Genomic DNA, 19,133 nt, shown 5'->3' with positions numbered 1-19,133 from the left:
TGGTGAGCCAGTAAGCCTGGTCGCGTGTGCACAAGGACGAAAGTCCTAGCGGTGCTCTTGCAGCGACGGCCTCTTCTGTGTACGGCTCCCAGATGACGTCGCTCGGCTGGAGACGGTCAAACTCGAACACGAAGTCCGGGTAACCACGTCTCACCTGGACGTGAGCGTAACGACGCTGCAATAAACATGATCGGAATTAGACATGTTATGTGAAGAAAAAAAAGAAGACGACTGATAAACTTATAACGCAGCGAAGTTGCACTAACCCCACGTCGACACCAGTAAGTCCCCATCATGGGACCGTCCTCTGGCCACTGCGCGCTGCGACCAACCCCGTAGGGTGCGCTGTCCACCACTGGTCGACCTATGGCAAACCTCTCGGCTGCCCAAAGCTGAAGCAACATAGGGCAGCCAGCGATGATCGCTCCCGCGTCAGTCTTCGTGCACGCCTCACAGAGGGCACGGTACGTGGCTGCTAGCATGGCAGAACCCCAGCTCCACTGCGGCACGTCCTGTGGCTGAGCATCCGCGATGGACCGTGCGTAGTGGACCAGCCGGAAGTCCACAGCGTGCCCGTGGGTGCTAGTGAACATCACCCACCCGAACAACCACAACAGGTACGCCTCAAGGGAGCGTCAGACCGAGTAATCATCAGCGTCAGGGTGCAGAAGGTCCGCCTACAATTAAGAATGAAATGTTAGTACAAAACACTCATCCGGTCGCAAATAAGCATGTATGATAATAACAACTTATTTACTTACAGTGAACTGGAGCAACCAAGCCTTGCTAGGCCCGACTGTAGAGTACGGAGGAAGGGTGTTGGTCGGTCCTAGGTGTGGAAGGCGCATCACCTGCTCGAAGCGCGCAGTGATATCCTCCTTCCACCCAAAAACACCGTCCACGGGACCAACTGGTGCTCCCGCCAGCGGTAGCCCGAGCAGGTACGACACGTCCTGCAGTGTCGGAGCCATCTCCCCACAGGGAAGGTGGAACGTGTGCGTCTCAGGTCTCCAGCGGTCTACAAGAGCGGCAAGGAGTGACCGGTCTGCATCCCACCGCTTCGCTGGGTCACGGTCGTCCGCCGCCGCCTCAACAAGCCGACAAAGTGGTAGAAGGCCTGCCGCACGCAACCTGTATAGAGCAAACTTCAAACATAAGTACAACACAAAGCAAAGTTGAGTTGAAATGTGAACATACGCGTACCAAGGAACGTGACGGGGGTCGACACGCAACCACTCGCGCGACGTGCGTGGACGGAAGGTGCCGAGCTGTGCACCCTCGACTGCTGACATGAACGAGCGGTGGTTCCTGTCAATCCCACGGTTCAACAGCGCCGGTGTGTCGTACGCCATACCTGCATCAAATAGGTTGATCAGAAACATATAAATAATTAGTTCAACATAAGTAATAAATGTTCATAAGCGAATTACTAACACATATTAAACAAGAGTACAAACAAACAAAAGTGTTTAGTCCGAACACTCATCACGATAACATTATGATACAACACCGAATAGTTCGCAATACTACTAGTACAACAATAGTCGGAGGTACTCATTACAACAACATTGAATTGAAATTACACGATAGAAGTATTTAGTCCGAACACTCATTACATCACAACAGCATTTTATTTCCTAAATCGAAAGCATTGTTACACCATGGAATCGCCTGCTGCGCGACGACGCCTTGGCCTTGCGCGCCTGCTTGTTGTTCCTTCACCAGGTGGTCGCCTACCATCACTTGCCTGTCCAGATGGACTAGCATCTGCGCCGCTTGGAACTTCTACATTCTTCGGGCATTTCTTGTAAGTATGGCCGCGCAGATCACACTTGCTGCAGCGTAAAGTCCTCCCACCTGCTTCTGACTCATCCATATCATTTCTGATGCGTCTAGTTTGGCGTCGACCCTTTTTCACCCTTAACTTAGATGGATCTGGAATATAAAAAACTTGGGCACTCAGCGTTGTGTAAAATCCTGAGATCCCGAACCCATATATCTCCTCACTCCATGTATGAAAGATTGCTTCTTTCCTGAAATAATTTGAGACGTACACATTGGGAGATATGCCACAATCACCGGCAGCAGCAAGAACGTGTGAGCAAGGAAGGTGATGAAGCTTCGGCTTCATACAACTGCAGGTACATCCACCATCCGCCTTCAAGACACATTCCTGCACGGCTTGCTTGCGATAGATACCACGCCTGCTCCTATCAACACACATTATTTCATACCGATGCACTTGTGTGCCTTGAGCAACAACTCGATGTCTCCGTGCCTTTTTGATTTTATCTTCCATGTACTTTGTCACTACGTTGCCAAACACTATGTTGTTATCGGCCATGGACGGACCAATTTTCTTGTATCGATCCCTAAAGTACGCTTGCGTGCCGTGAAGGATGAATTCAACAATAGCAACCAATGGAAGTACCCGAACTCCTCGCATTACCCAGTTGTACACCTCTGCCAAATTGGTTGTCATTATGCCATACCGAGATCCATCGGTGTCGAACAATAGAGACCACTTCTCCTTAGGCTCATTCTCAATCCACTGAGTGAAATTTCTGATGGACGACCCTGACCTCCTTCTCATTGTTGGTGGGTCGTCATGTAATGCACCAAGAGGTATGGGAGGCTCGTCACCTTCAACTAGTGGTCTGCGAGATTGCTCATCTGTTTGCTTCATTGTCAACTCATCCAACTTGTCCCACAACTCATTAAATTTCTTCTCTTGGTTCTGTGCACAGAGCCTCTTAAAGAGCTCCATAAGATGCTTGTTCTTGAATTGCTTGTAGAAATTTGCACCCATGTGACGCATGCACCACCGACTCCGAACATCAGGCCACTTAGCTGGAAGTCCCTTCTCATCCCAACCGTTCTGCAAGTAGTCAATAGCCCGCAACATACCCGCATGACGATCATGTATAAGGCAAACGTTGGGCCTCATACGCACCACTGCAATGTGCACTCTCTCTAGGAACCAGTACCAGCTTTCAGTGTTCTCACTCTCTACAAATGCAAAAGCCATAGGTAGAACCTGGTTGTTCCCATCACACCCAATTGCTGTCAATATCTGACCTCGGTATTTACCTGTCATAAAAGTTCCATCTATGCATAGAACAGGTCGACAATGCACAAAAGCATTGATGCAAGCACCCAATGAGAAAAAGGCTCTTTGCAGCACACTCTTTGTTCGATCATCAACCGATGTAAATGTATGTAGGTCATAGTACGTATTATTATTCCTCTGGGCAATGGTGGCTAACAAACGAGGCAAATTATCATAAGAAGCTTCAAATGTGCCATACCTCATCTCAATGATCTTTTGTTTGGCTCTCCAGGCCTTTGCATAGCTTATGGTGTACTTGAATTTGTTCTCGATGTGCCTAATAATTGATTTTGGTTCAAAGCCAATATTACCAACAACACTGCTGTACATCTCACTTGCCACAAAAGCTGAAGTGATGTTTCGGTGATACTTCTCCACCCCTTGTAAGTAGCACTTATGCTCGGTCACAATGCTAACTTTCCAATAATCATTCCATTTACCCTTATATGCATGGACACGCCACGGACAATCTTCCTTCATGCACCTCACTTCATACACATAATTTGTTGACTTGACCACCCTAAACTCTCTCTGCAAGGAAACTGCCCAATGCTTCACCGCCTCCTTCATCTCATCCTTATGAGCATACCTTGCACCCTCAATTACCTCGTTCTCCTTATACTCCCAGGGTACATGATCACCCTCTGATATAACAAGTCCAGAGAAGTCCTCATTTGCCCAATCAGTGGCCATTACATCACCTTCCTCATCGGATGATGCGTCGTCGTCCGCTTCCTCATTATCCGAATCTTCCCTCTCCATTTCATCAACAATTATACCGACTCTCTCCCCCTCATCCGCCATGCCCATAGCCTGCTCCTCCCTTGGTTGATTTTCCTCATTTTGCATCGATGGTCCAACAACATCCCCTGCATTGATAGGACCCTCTACATCTTCGGTTTGCATTGAAACATTTATATCTTTCTCTTGTACCGACACAAATATAACGAGGGGCCATGACCGTTCAAAAGCCATTTCCACATACCGTCTCCAAGCATCAGTGCTGTCCATCGGCATTAGTTCCCAAAAATAACCTTCTGTTGCACGACTCACTACAACTGACACTGACATTGTGTAGACTTCTTGGTCTATTCTAAATCCTCTCAACAACCAACTATAAATTGACTGAAATATTCTCTCCGCAGGCCTATCGATGCCCTTAGATGTCATTACAAAATCTGACAGATCAACACCATCTGGACCAAATCTAATATTTCCTTCACCGTGAACTATCTGAAATGTGACCTTACTTGACATTGTGCCTGATGAAAACAATAACTGCGTTAACCTCGCATTTCTGTACTACGCCCTAAGTTACATTCTCTACAATATTGTTCTCTAAATTTCTAAAATTACGTTACATTCTCCAGATCAAACTAAACTACATCTTACAATTAACACTACTGTCTATGTCTCAATTCATACTATTATATTCTATGCTCTGGATCTACACATATGTGCTGTGTGCTACAGATGTGCTAAAATATATGGAACTAAAACTAAAACGCAACATATATACTCAAACATAACATATTAGTACAAATGCAAAAGATGTATGGGAGCATACCTGTGATGAATTGAGCGAACCAGCAGGGCTTCGCCGCTCCCCTTCTGCTGCCCTCCCCTCTCTCTCTTTCGTTTTTTTTGGATTTTTAGTGAATATAATGAAATTTCACAGAGGAGGGACTGGGCTTTATAGGGGGGAGGCAAAAATCGCCCTCCCCCAGGGCGGCAAGGGGGCCGCCTGCAAAATTCCATGCCCCCTCGCCGCCTATTTGCAGGCGCCCCCCCACAGTACAAAATCGCCCTAGCGGAGGGCGGCAAGGGGGCCGCCTGCAAAATTCCATGCCCCCCCTCGCCGCCCATTTGCAGGCGGCCCCCCGCACAGTATAAAATCGCCCTAGCGGAGGGCGGCAAGGGGGCCGCCTGCAAATTTCGTTGACGGCCGTCGCCCGAGAGCGAACGGCCGTCTGCCACGTCATTTTCGCCGCCCTCTAAAAATCGCCCTCCCAGAGGGCGGTAGGCGACTACTTCCGTCAATTTTTAAAATGGAAAATTATTTTTGTAAAACTTTTAATAACAAAAATTATAAATAAAAAAAATTCAGGCGGATCGACTAACCTATAGCACCATGGATGGCAACAGCAACATCGCGCCCGCGCGCGTCTTCCGCTATGCGAACCGTCAAACATGAACGACCATGAGCCGAGGCCCGAGCATCTCTCCATTGACAGGTTTCCTAGCCCAAGTACTATCCGGATGGGCCAGATCGGTGGCGCTAGCCGAACAAATCACCCAAAAAGAAAGATACTCGTGGTGAGACGGGTTGAACTTAGAATTGTGTTGACTGTGTGCCGTACGCCTAATTAATAACATCTCTGGTTTGGCGTTGACATGGCGGCGCTCGAATTATCGATGGCCGTGTGAGTGTTCAAGCACGAAACGGCTAATGGGCGATCGCTCGCCTGGCGATGGGGTAGCATCAATTCGCTCCCCCCTCTCCCCCTCCCTCCCTCCACCTGGTATTTTTTTTATTTGGCTCCGTATAACTTTTCTATTTTAGTAAATTTATACACCTAAAGTTTATACATCTTAATTTTACACATCTAAAGCTTAGAAACCCAAAGTTTATAAGACAAAAGTTTATATATCCGATTCAAATTTGAATTTGAATTTGAATTTAAATATTTTTTATATATAGTATTTCTATATATCTAAAGTTTATACACATAAAGTTTAAAAATCTAAAGTTTATAAGTTAAAAGTTTATATATCCGATTCAAATGTGAATTTGAATTCAAATATTTTTTAATATAGTATTTCTATGCATCTAAAGTTTAAAGTTTATAGACCCATTTCAAATTTGAATTTGAATTCAAATAATAGTTTATAGACCCAAAGTTTATAAGTAAAAAGTTTACATACCCGTTTCAAATTCGAATTTAAATTCAAATATTAGTTTATAGACCCAAAGTTTATAGGTCAAAAGTTTACATACCCGTTTTAAATTTGAATTTGAATTTGAATTCAAATATTAGTTTATAGACCCAAAGTTTATAAGTAAAAAGTTTACATACCCATTTCAAAATTAAATTTTTAATTCAAATTTTTATTGTTGTAGTAAGAGAAAAGGGGAGGTAAAGTAGTAAGGGGGAGGGGCGGGTGATCGCTGGGGAGGGGAGATAACGATCACCCGTCCATTAGGATTACCCATTCAAGCATGCCTATCCATCACTGGTACGTAGTATGCTATTAATTAGACATCAGTCATCAGATTTCATCTCACCAAGCGTTTGGTTGTAAGCGTGTACTGTACCTCTTCCATAATTGTTTGTTGGTTTTATTATTTCAGTTTTTATTATCGTCTAAGTATTTGATCTTTTAGAAAGAATTTCGTAATAAGTGGTTGTTTCTTGTTTAAAGCAAATACCGGAATTTTAATACTATTATCTTAAAGAAAAAACTTGTACTGTACCTTCAAGTACGTCACTCGATTCATAAACACGTACAGTACCATTGTGTACGGTATGAAAATGAAAAAAAGTAAACAATATTACTCCATCCAAGCAACAGGATTATATGACCCAACAGAGGCCGCCAAAGTTCGGACAATCCCGTACCTAGCTCCAACAGTATGACGAAATCTACAAATTGATACCCCTCTATTCCAAAAAAATTCAATCATATACATAAATCTGGACTTATATGTATCTAGATTAATAGCTAAAAATTCATTTTTTTAACGTAGTATATAGTATACGTACGTGACAATAAAGAACCACCAGATTGCACATGGGTGTACTATAGCTTACCACATATAGAAGTACAAAAATAAACTGATTAACGTCTAGGCATATAATAATTAGGCACGCTACCTGATAATAGTAACCAGACTAAAAAAATCACGCGCTACGTCATACGCGAGACATTGACTCGAACGGGTATTATCAACTCGCAAGTCCTCCATCCATCAGCAGGAAACAACCAAATTTAATACACCATCCGTCCCAAAATATAACAAATTTTAGCCCTTAAAATTTGTCCTAAAATATAACAACTTCTACACTAACATTATCTTCCTAACCAATCACAACCCTCCACCATTCACTTTTTCCACCAAATTTCACTACTCAACCAATTACAACCCTTCATCATTCACTTTTACCTATCCCTTCTTTCTATATAGTTAAGACCCAAAGCTAAGTTGTGGTGAAGCCACGTCATCATTTAATTGTCAGCCGTTGGATGTAATCTGAATGGTCGCAGATGGTCGCACAAGCGTGAAGCGCCCACTTCTGTAGGGTTTCTCGGAAAAAAAAAACTCTATCCGCATCGCTCACGCCTCACGGCCGATGCCGCCGCAGCTGTGGTGAAGCCACGTCATCATTTAATTGTCAGCCGTTGGATGTAATCTGAACGGTCGCAGATGGTCGCACACGCGTGAAGCGCCCACTTCTATAGGGTTTCTCGAAAAAAAAACTCTATCCGCATCGCTCACGCCTCACGGCCGATGCTGCTGCCGGATGCGGCGCTTCCCTCTCCCTTCTCCTTCGCCCCTTCTCCTCCCGCGTTCCCCGTGTGCGCCAGCCGCGAGCCCACGAGGCCATTCGCGCACCAAGCCATGGAGCGCCGCTCATCTGTTTGGAGACAGATCGGTCGTGGGAGGGCAAGCGGGTGCGACGGCGATCCGTGCAGCTCGATGGTGGTGGGGGGCGGAGTCGCGTCGCGCCCCGGCGCCATCCGCCCCACCATGGTGGCTCAGGCGGAGGAGGCGAAACCCTAGCGTGGGGAGATGAGGTAGGCTTTGATGCATCTCTATTTCGATTCTTGCGTCTCGTGATTGGGGGTATCATTCGCGGAGCGGAGAGGGTAGAAGGAATTGAGGAGGGGAATCGGGGGGTTTGGGTGGGGGGTGGTGGGATTTCAAAACCCTAGGTGTGAGTTCTTGCCATTTTTCGCTAGCTGTGTGGTTCAATGAATTCCGAAACCCTAGGTGTTAGGTCATGTTTTTGCAAGATCTTGAATCCCCAGTTGTGTTAGACTGTAATTAGGTTTCGTGTAAGCAATTTTAGGAGATGTATGATGCATTTTGTGGGTGACGAGTATCCCTGGGGATAGGGCTTCATCAGCCTGCAAACATAATATAAATGAATAATCGATTTGAATTCCCTTTCTGTTTAACCAGGTGACCACCCTTGATTGGTATGTCTGGACCAATACGCACATAGACATTGGAAATGATCTAAAGTGATTTATGCCGTACCAGGACGCTAAAAGTGATTTATCACTGTAAAACTTGAACCATAAGTACTCAATGATCTGACAGCATGTAATCATGTCAATCTGGATTAGAAAAAATAGAGAAAGTAAATATCAAAAAAAGTAAGCTTACCTATTGTAATGTAGATAAGAATAGGAAGAATATCATCAGCCCCTGATAGTGGTCGATCATTTGACATTGACACATCTAGTAGCAGCAAGTTATTGATGACTTGGCAACAGCTTATAATGCAAACTAAGCTTCTCTGCCATAAACATCCTACCAATTGAAGCAGATAACCTTGCTCGGTATGTCTACTGTTCAACTCAACATATATTTTTCATATCTTCTGTACATCTCTTCTCTAATTTATCCTTGCAATATTATTTCATATCCAGTTACAACTTATGGATATACTCCTAAATTTAGTGTCACACCCCGATCTGGCACCGCCGTACAACGGCACCTGATAGGAGCGTGTCGTAAGAAAAACGGCGCGAACCGCTTCCTACGAAACCGCGATCTCAGTACCAGTCCCAGGACATAGCGCTGGTACTCACAGTGACAAATATGAATCATTGCAATCCTTAAAATAAATAGAGGACTTATTTATCTTAACTTACGTTGCAGCTCAGAACAGCCCGAGAAATACAACCGACGACGCGGACGAGGAAACACCAACAACAGCAGCAGCAGCGGAACCAACGGACTAACACCCAGCACCACAGACGACGGCTGGGAATCAGGACGAAACCCTAATCTTCACTTCACTTCACGACGGAGGAACTATATATATTTATATAGAGCAAGGTGAGTACTTTCGTACTCAGCAAGTCACGGGAATTTAGGTGTTTAATGCAAGCTTGGAGAGAGGCAAGGTTGTTTTGCAAATCCTTTGTTTGAAATCCATTTTGAAACCACTAAGTGATTTATTTCTTTTTGAGTTTGGATCGAAAAGAGACTTGTGTCTCGATTCGACTTAAGAGACGCTTTTCAACAACTCAAATGGTAATGTACCGACCTCCCGGGTCAGATCATTACTTCTCGGCTCCCAGAGCCATTTCACTTGATTAAGCGGCTCCCAGAGCCTTATTCATTTTCTCGGACTCCCAGAGTCCAGCTGCCCAGCAGTACAACAATCCGCTTCCACTCGGGAAGCCTAGTCTATGATGCCTGCAGACATCCCGAATCACACAGATTCGTTTCTGACCACTCAGGTCGTCCATCTGCCACATAGGCTGATTCTGGTTACGATTCCCACACCACAACAACTTTTCACAAAGCACAGGCAAACAAATCTACGCAACGGGAACCACCTCACATCCACCCATGACCGTGGGCACGGCTGTTCGAACAGTTAGTTAACCTCTGCAGAGGGGTACACTTTACCCACAAGACACGAACTTACTCCAGACACTGGCCGGTGTCAGAGGTTCACGACAAAGCCTTTCCAAACCGAGTCTGGGTTACCTCATGCCACATAGAAGGATCAAATCCTCACATAAATATAGGCCATTTTAGTTTTCACAAATCAAACTCCAACCACCTCGATCGGTAATCTGGCAAGCTTCGCGTTCTTGCCTTACCAGGAACCCGGGTTGGCTCCAACCGACCCCGCCCCGGCGTTCCCCAACTATTGGCATGCGAGGTTTTCTCGAACCGACTAGATACTTAGCTAAGGTGTCCCATATCACCTTGTGGTTGCACTTTGTTATGCTTGATGAGTTTCCCACAGGAATCGATCCTTATATGCGAATACGGGACAGCGCCACGCAGGCACCACCCTCGCATCGCGAGTTTTCACAATTCATTTTATTTTTAAACACACCGACACCACATGTCGGGTTTTCAAGGCTTCTCAAACCCATTTCCCAATTTTTCAACAATCAACGGTGTATGTGGGATATTTGGTATACGCGCTTAGAGAGCACGAATACCGAAGTACCGCAAGGGTGGAGCGACAAGGAATCAGGGTAGTACAACCTACAGGAATTAGTGCGACTACTGGGTAGGTCCGTCGGTTTGGCACGCAAACCGAGGCCAAGTAAGTTAAGTGTGTGATTCTAATAATGCAAGTTGCAAACAAAGTAATAATGATTTTCCAATTATAGGAGAAATTGATCAAAGGGTGACTTGCCTTGCTCAAGGTCTTCACGAAGCTTCGCGAATCCTCGAGAAAACCCGCGATAGACGAAAATCCGGTAACCGCAACTATACGCAAACAATTAAAACCTAAACAAAGACCAAGAAAAGATCATATTTTAGACTAAATAATAGTACCATTAAGTATATCTCAATTTTACAGAATTACTGAAAGTGGAACAGAGTCAATCGGACGAATGGAACGAGAGATATGAATTTTGGAAGTTTAATTGGATTTTTCTGGACAAGGAAATGATTTATCGGAATTATCTGGAATATGAGAAATGGCTTATGGAATTTATCAAGAATATTATTGATAGTCATGGACGAGCGGGACCAGGGGTGTACTGTACAAAGGGGAGATTAAATGGACTTTTGTTGGCTATGGGCTTGGATTAGGGAGTAAAAGTACACTTTTCTCTTTCCCTTATGCCAAGAAGGGGGTGGCTGATGGGCCAAGCCCACGAGCGGAAGGGGCTGAGGAGGCGGCTGATTGGGCGCTGACGGGGCAGGCTCGTCCGAGTCAGCTTGACTTGGTCAAGCTGACGTGGCTGCCACGTCGGGGAGCGGGAGGGGGAATATGAGACCGAACAGCCGATCCGACGGCCGGCGGCGAGCGGCGTATTCCGGCGAACGGCGGCGAATCAGAGGAAGGGTGGGCACCGGTAGAAGGAGGGGGAGAAGTGGAATCGATCCAACGGAGTGGATGAGGGAGAGACAGCGCGACGGCAGCCGTGCGGCGAGATACCGAGCGCGGTGGCGATGGCCTTCGGCCGTGTGGCGAGAGAGAAGCAGGAGGCGCGCGCGGCCTTGGCGGCACTCCAGGGTGGTCCGAGTAGGCACAGGGAGAGCGGCGGCGCGAGAGATCGTCGGGGAATCGGCCGACGGCGGCGCGCGACTGCGCATGGCGGCGGCACGAGCAAAGCAATGTCGAGAGGGTGGGAAGGAAGGCCGGCGGCGCATGGCGATGGTTCGGGGAGGTTGCTAGGGGTACGGGGAGGGTGGTGGCATGAGGAATTGACGAGATACCGGCCGGTGACGGCGGATTGCGGTGGCGGCAAGCGCCGGCGAGCAAAGAGGGGTTTCTTGCCGGGGCGACGAGGAGTCGATTCGCCGGAGCTAGGGCTACTCCAAGGGTTCAAGAACTCGTTCCACCGGTCGAGGGAGGAGGAGCGGTGCTAGGGAGCGACGGCGACGACGAGTGGCCTCCGGGACAGAGCGAGGCGGCCGGCGAGTCTAGGCGAGTGGCGGGGGGTGCGGGACAGCGAGCGGTAGGAGGAAAGGGTTCGGCGGGAGCTCACCGACGAGAGGAAACGGCGTCGGCGGCGCGGAAGGAGTCGTGGCGAGGTGTCGCAACGGCGGGACGGCGCGGCACCGAGTGGGCGCGGCCGGGGAAGAAGAGAGGGAGACACAAGGATGGGGGCGGCGCAGAGCTCCTCGTAGACTCCTCGTGCTCGCCGGCCTCCTGGGCACGTTCGGCGGAAGAACGAGCGACGACGGCAGCGAGCAGCCAGGCGGCAGGGGGCGGCAAGGGTGCTGTGGGTGGAAACGGGAGGGAACGAGAGGGAGGTTGAGACGGTGAGGGGGCTCGGGTTTTATAGCGGAAGCGAGGTCGGTTCGAGGCGGGAGCGAGCGGCAAAGGCGGTTCGTGGGCGACGTGGAGACGGCGACGGCGTGGATGCAAGGGACGATGGAGGCGGTGGATCGGACGGCGAAAAATCGGGTCACGAGCACGGGTGGGGCAATATGGCTCGGTCAAGGTGGGGGCACTGGCGCGGCGGGACGTCGTCGGTGTCCTCTGCCTCCGCGCGCAAGAAGACAAGGACGGGAGAGAGAGAGGCCGGGCTTAGAAGGGAAAAAGGGAGGGACAACGGTGAAAAGGGAAGCCTCTCCCTTCCGTTTTGGGCGGCGGGCAGGCAAGGCGCGTGGGAGCGGCGTCCTTGCCGTTCGGCTATGCGCGAGCGCGCGGGAAACGGCGACAATTTTGGGGCGGCGTCAGCGGGAAGCGACGCCGAGAGAGAGAGAAAGGAGACGGCGCTGTCTCTCGCTCCCGAACAGGTGCGACGCACGCGCGAGAGAGAGGCGGACCGGGGAAGGGAGAAACGGCCCAGCGACCAAGAGGGAGGCAAAATAGACTTTTCCAGAGAATTTGATTTGGAGAAATTGAGTAGGATTTTGGAATTGCAAACCTTGACATTTGAATTTGGCGAAATGTGAGGAAGCCAAGGATGGGATTCCAAGCGAGATTTATATATATTTCTTTTGAAATATATTTGTATCTAGTGACTCCGGGGATTATTTGAGAGGGATTCCAAAGGAAGGGAAAATCAATATTCGAAGATGGATCAAAGGGAGATAGCGATGGAACGCCATGGATAGGTAGATGGATAGGTAGGTAGGTCAAGCGATGGACATACATATAGCTGGATTTGAGAAACCGATAGTTAGATTGATACAAGGATAGGTAGGTAGTTAGATGGGTAGATAGATAGATGGGTTTGAGGGATCAATAGATGGATCGATAGATTGACATATGGAGAGACCGATGGAGAGATGGATCGATCCCTGGGTAGAGAGAGAGAGAGAGAGAGAGAGAGAGAGAGAGAGATTATAAACATAGGAGTTGGAATGGATTTCATTCTCTGGAAGCTGGATCAGTTATTTGGAAGGGGTCAATGGAAGGTAGAGAGAGGTTAAGAATGTTGAGATTGATTTCATTTTTGGGGAGTTGGATCAATCAAGGGAAGTTTCTTGGAAGAGGTTTAGGAAGAGGATTTGAATACAAAGACGAGGTTATTTTTGGACAGGGATTTTGAGTAGACGATGATGACAATTGGATCTTGAGGCAAGGGAGGGATTTTTGATTGAGATCTATGGCACAACTTAGACTCAGCACTCAAAGAACAAAATTTTCGCAATTAGGGTTTTTTGTAAATTAGCTTTTTAACGCAATGCGAGAATCGCGGCGTTACATTTAGCAAATATGATAGTTACTTCTGATATTTGTAAATATATAATCAGAATTAGTTAATTCTGAATTGAATTGGTTCTTTGCCCTGAGTACTGATTTTAGTTCCTCAAAAAAAGTATCTGAATTTATTCTATTTGGTAAGCCTAAATTTGCATGAATTTTGCCCACATTCTATTTGATAATACATTATGATTTGAACCAAGTAGGAGCACTATTAAAGTTTTGTGAATTTGTTTCTCTAAACCTAAGAAAGAATCCCTACCCTATGCACTGACTGTTGTTTCAGTTTCTTAAGAAAAGATTTATGATACTTGCAGTGGATACTTATATGTCCTATAACTTTAATTAATTTGAGCAGTTAGGGAGGAGACAGATGATTGGTATATAGATGTCCTGACATAGCGAAACTAATGTTGTGATTGTGAATATAAATTTGAAACTCCTTGCAATCCAAATGAGTATTCTGTGTTCAGTACTTTTAGCAATTGATGCTAATGTCACATTTAATTGCTCAAGTAGCAGAACTATTCATTTATATCTCGATTCTTCCATCTATATTTTTTTATACAATTTAATATTATGTGTGCATATAGCTAAATCTAAAGGAGTTTTTGTTGTTTCTGATATTTGCAGGTTTTTGAAATTGTATACTACACTATATTCCTGTTTGATTTTTCATGCCTTTCAAGCAATAAAACAGAGCTCCACATTGTTGGTTTATGAGCTTGATACGATTTCAAGTATTTCTTACTTGAGTACATATTTTGCCAATCAATTTTTTTTCATGTTCAAACAATACAATCTAATTGTTCATACTTCAATGCACATTTCATGTTTTCTAATGTGCCCGCGGCAACGCGCGGGGCTTTATCTAGTTTTCTTAATAATTATGTCCACCTCTAAAATATATTATGAGACGGAGATAGCACGTCAGATCGAACTCCCGGCCGGCCGGGTAGCTTCAATTATCACATTGCAACGATGCTCGGGTATTACAATCAGGGATTCAGGGTGTGGCTGTCCATTGTCCACGATTAGCAAGGTAGCGCCTGCAGCTTCCATGAGAGAAAGTGTTAATTAATCACTCATCCAACATGCTTAATTGCCACCAAACCAGTATATATAGTGTGTATTAATTACCATGGTCAACCATAACGAGAACTGCTATACACACACGATGTTTTGCTTACGATAGTTTTACGATCAAACGTCTCTGTTAATGGCTGCATGTTCCTGTCCGATAAAAAAACATATTCCACTCCTAGCTGAATGGCACGGCGCTAGATCTTACAAATATCGTAATCAATTATCGGATGCATAGTATTTTCCCAAGGATATCTATCTATCTATTATATTATTAAAACAGCTTTGAAAGGAGGCACCACATTCGCTGTGGGGGCTAGAAATTCCCATATTAATCGGAGAAAAAGAAAAAGAGAGTCCAAGTAGAAATACAATTTAAAAATAACTAAAATTCGGAATTAAAATTAAGCAATATTGAAAGAAGAGTCCATATAATAACCCAATGTGAGATTAATTAATATTCGAAATAAAAAAATAAAATCCGAAATCTCTATCCCTTCTCTACTACTTAAAAAATAGAAATATTTCCTTCATCCGTTTAAATGAAAAAAGTGAAAAAAAAGAAAGTCTGATTCCCCTTGGAAAAAAAAAGATCTGATCACTTAAAAAGGAAAACCAAAAAAGTGAGATTAATTAATATTCGAAATAAAAAAATAAAATCCGAAATCTCTATCTCTTCCCTACTACTTAAAAAATAGAAACATTTCCTTCATCCGTTTAAATAAAAAAAGCGAAAAAAAGAAGGTCCGATTCCCCTTGGAAAAAAATATCCTATCACTTAAAAAGGAAAACCAAAAAAGTCCGAGAAAAAATACCGTTAAAATAAAAAACGAAAAAAAATAAAAATAAAAGTCCGATTCCCCTGGCAAAAAAATCCGATCACTTAAAAAGGAAAAAAAACAAAAAGTCTGAGAAAAAATAGCGAAAAAAACAACTAAAAAAATGTCCGATTCAAAAGTGGCGAAAAAACAGAAAATAAAACCGTAGATCAGTTTCCCCTAAAAAGGGTACGGTTCCTGTATAAGGCTGATAAAAATGTGGCGGACAAATTAAAAAATTTGCGAAAAACACCTAAATATGGCCGTCCGATTCACTGTTCATAAAAATAAAAAACGCACAAGAAAAAATAGTAAAAACGCGGAAAAAAATGCGACAAAAAAAAGTCAAATTTCTATTCGTTTTAGCAGTCCATATATATCTTTTCTCTATCTCAAATCTAACCTAATCAAACTATTTAAAAAGAAAAGTTTTCATCGTACAACAAAAAAAGAAAAAAAACGCGTGAGAAAAAAACAAAAAAAAAACATGTGAGACAAAATGTCAGAAAAAAAGCAAAAGAAACGCTTAAAAAAGGTTTCCATAGTCTATAAAAAATTAGAAAAGCGCGCGAGAAAAAATATTTCCATCGTCCGTAAAAAATAAAAAAAACCATGCGAGGAAAAAAACTATTAGAAAAAACGTGCCATTTCTAAAAAATGGTTTGAAAAAACCGCTCAAGAAAAAAGGTAAAGCACCATTTATAAAAAAAGGTTACTCTGAAAAACTGTGAGAAAAAAAATGCTAAATTGATCTATGCTTGGGTTGGATAGGATCCATCGATTTTGTTCATCTCCTACTGAGCTTTTGTTTCGCCATCTATTTTCCTGTATTGGAAAAAGCAAAAAAAACACGCGAGGGAAAAAATGTTAGAAAAACAAGCAAAAAACGAGCGAGAAAAAAAGCAAAAAGAAAACATGCTAGGAAAAAACTGTCAGAAAGAAATGTGCCATTTCTGAAAAATGGTTTGAGATAACTACGCATGAAAAAAATACTGTTCATAAAAAACAAGCCGCTCTGGAAAAATATCAGAAAAAACACTGTTTATAGAAAAAACCCGGATCGAAAACAATAGGATTCAACGCGAGAAAAAACCATTGTTTCTAAAAACAGTTTGAGAAAATCGTCTGACTCAACACGAGAAAAAAAACACCATTTCTAAAAAAGGGTTAGCGAAAACTATCCGACTCAACATGAGAAAAAATGTCGTTTGTAATAAGAACCGCTCCTAAAAACCATCCAACTCAACGCGAGATAAAATTGATGGACGCTTGGGTTGGATAGGATCCATTGATTTTTTTTTTCCATCTCCTTCATGGCTTTTGTTTCCCTATCTATTCTCCAGTATTGAAAACCATGAACGTCTCTATATGCAATTATCAGACTATTTTTGTTAAGTATAGCTATTATTCTTGATAACATAGATATAAAAATAATATTAAAAAATAAACATATTTTAAATTGTTATTTAGAGAAGAGTGCACAATGACTCTATTTTGTGTAGACTTGACCATGCAAGGCAGTGCATGATTTGATTGATCATGTTACTATTTGCACGAATGAGATTCGCTGTGGAGGCTAGAAATTCCCACATTAATCGGAGAAAAAAAAAGAAGAGTCCAAGTAGAAATGCAATCTAAAAATAGCTGAAATTCGGAATTAAAAATAAGCAATATCGAAAGAGGAGTCCATATAAGACCCTAATACGAGATTAATCAAAATTCAAAATAAAAATAAAATAAAATCCAAAATTAGAAAATAAAAGGAGAGTCCAAGTAGGAATATATTTTAAAAATAACCGAAATTCGGAATTAAAAATAAGGAATATTGAGAGAAGAGTCCATATAAGAACCCAATACGCGATTAATCAAAATTCAAAATAAAAATAAAATAAAATCTGAAATTAGAAAATAAAAGGAGAGTCCAAGTAGGAATATATTTTAGAAATAACTGAAATTCGGAATTAAAAATAAGGAATATTGAGATAAGAGTCCATATAAGAACCCAATACGAGATTAGTTAATATTCGGAATAAAAATAAAAATAAAATCCATAATTAGCAAAAAGAAAAGAAGACTTCAACAGAAATTCGGAATTAAAAAAAGCAATATTGAAAGAAGAATTCATATAAGAACCCAATATGAGATTAATTAAAATTCAGAAAAAATAAAATGATATCCAAAATTAGAAAAACCAAAAGAGAGTTCAAGTAGGAATACAATTTTGAAACAACTAAAATTCAAAAAATAAAAAATAAAAATATTAAAAGAACACTATACGGTATTAATTAAAATTTGAAAAAAAAATTCTGAAACTAGAAAAATAAAAAAAATCAATTAGGAATACAATTTATAAGCAACAGAAATTGATGATAAAAAAAGACTATTGAAAAAAAAGACTATCTAAACACATGACAAGATAAATTAAGTAACAAGCCCATAAAAGAGTAGAGTGGTTACGGTTGATACGACATATAAAAACTATTAGTAAAACACCAAATATAATCCTAATGATGATTAAAAGGAGGACGACAGGCAGGCCGTAAAGCAAACGGGCAAGGCGGTTGCCGGGACTTCTAGAAAGTAAAAAAACCCATTGATAATCATATTCGATTTTTAAAATCTCAATGATAATAAAAAGGAGAAGCAGTGTGCGGGTGTATAGGACTTCTAGAAAATAAAAAATAAATTCCAACGATAGTTATATTCGATTTTTAGAATCCCAATGACAATAAAGAATAGGCCGTAAAGGAGTATAGTGGCATCGTTTGATAGGACTTCTAAATATTATAAAAAAGAAACCCAACAAGACAATAAATTCTAAAAACTACAAGGTCCAATTTTTAAAGGTTCGGAACTTCTAAAAAGTAAAAAAAAAAACAATGATAATCATGTTTGATTTTAAAATCTCAATCACAATAAAGAATGGAGGCAGCGGATGAGCCATAAAGGAGTACAATGGCAAAGCCGCTAACGGTTTGACGAGACTTATAGAAAGTAAAAAATGAACCCGAACGATAATTATGTTCGATTTGTAAAATTCCAATGACAATAAAGAGAAAAGACAATAGTTGGGCCGTAGACGAGTATAATGGTAGCGTTTGATGGGACTTCTAGAAATTATAAAAACGAAACCCAACAAGATAATAAACTCAAAAAACTATAAGATCCAATTTTTATTGGTTTCAAGGAAAATGTACAAGGAAACAGATCACCAGCAGATTAAACAGAACATCTACAAGGAAACAGATCACCAGCAGATTAAATAGTATTTTGTGAAAGTGAAACGAGTTTAGCACTGTGCATTTACTATTTTGCATGCTAATTTGCATCAACTTATGAATTATTGGGTTCATCATGAAGGACAACCAACCGGCCCAGTCTTGCATGATGCAAGCTATGACTGTAGTGAGTCTGTGAGTTAAAGATTACAGAGTATTAGAATTGAGCTTATGGCACTAGGGTAACTTTATTGGTGTTAGGAAACGAGTGACAAAGAAACGATAAAAAACAATAGATAAATCACAGAAGACACAAGATTTAACGTGAAAAATTCTCTCAAAGCAGGAGAGAAAAAACCACGGGCGCCGACGAGCAATCTATTCAGGATAGCCCACTGGCGGTGGAACACCACCAACTCCCTAAATTCTGACATGTGGGCCCATTATTCATCCCCTCTTCAAATAGGTGTGCAGGGTCTGAAATTTGAATTAGAAATAGCCAGGGTTTGTGAATATGAGTATTTCTTTTCTA

The 19,133-nt window shown here is 42.8% G+C and overlaps 1 long non-coding RNA gene across 1 annotated transcript; it reads left to right on the top strand.

The window, feature by feature from the left end:
- The first annotated feature begins 8,056 nt into the window (after positions 1 to 8,056).
- LOC112938668 (uncharacterized) lies at positions 8,057 to 14,296 on the top strand. The gene is made up of 3 exons (XR_010740927.1): positions 8,057 to 8,921; positions 9,000 to 9,179; positions 14,116 to 14,296. It is a non-coding gene; the product is annotated as an uncharacterized lncRNA (long non-coding RNA).
- Positions 14,297 to 19,133: the final 4,837 nt, after the last annotated feature.

This window comes from Oryza sativa, chromosome 4, assembly GCF_034140825.1.
Source record: "Oryza sativa Japonica Group chromosome 4, ASM3414082v1".
Classification (NCBI taxonomy): Eukaryota; Viridiplantae; Streptophyta; class Magnoliopsida; order Poales; family Poaceae; genus Oryza; species Oryza sativa.
This window is presented reverse-complemented; position numbering and strand designations above follow the sequence as displayed.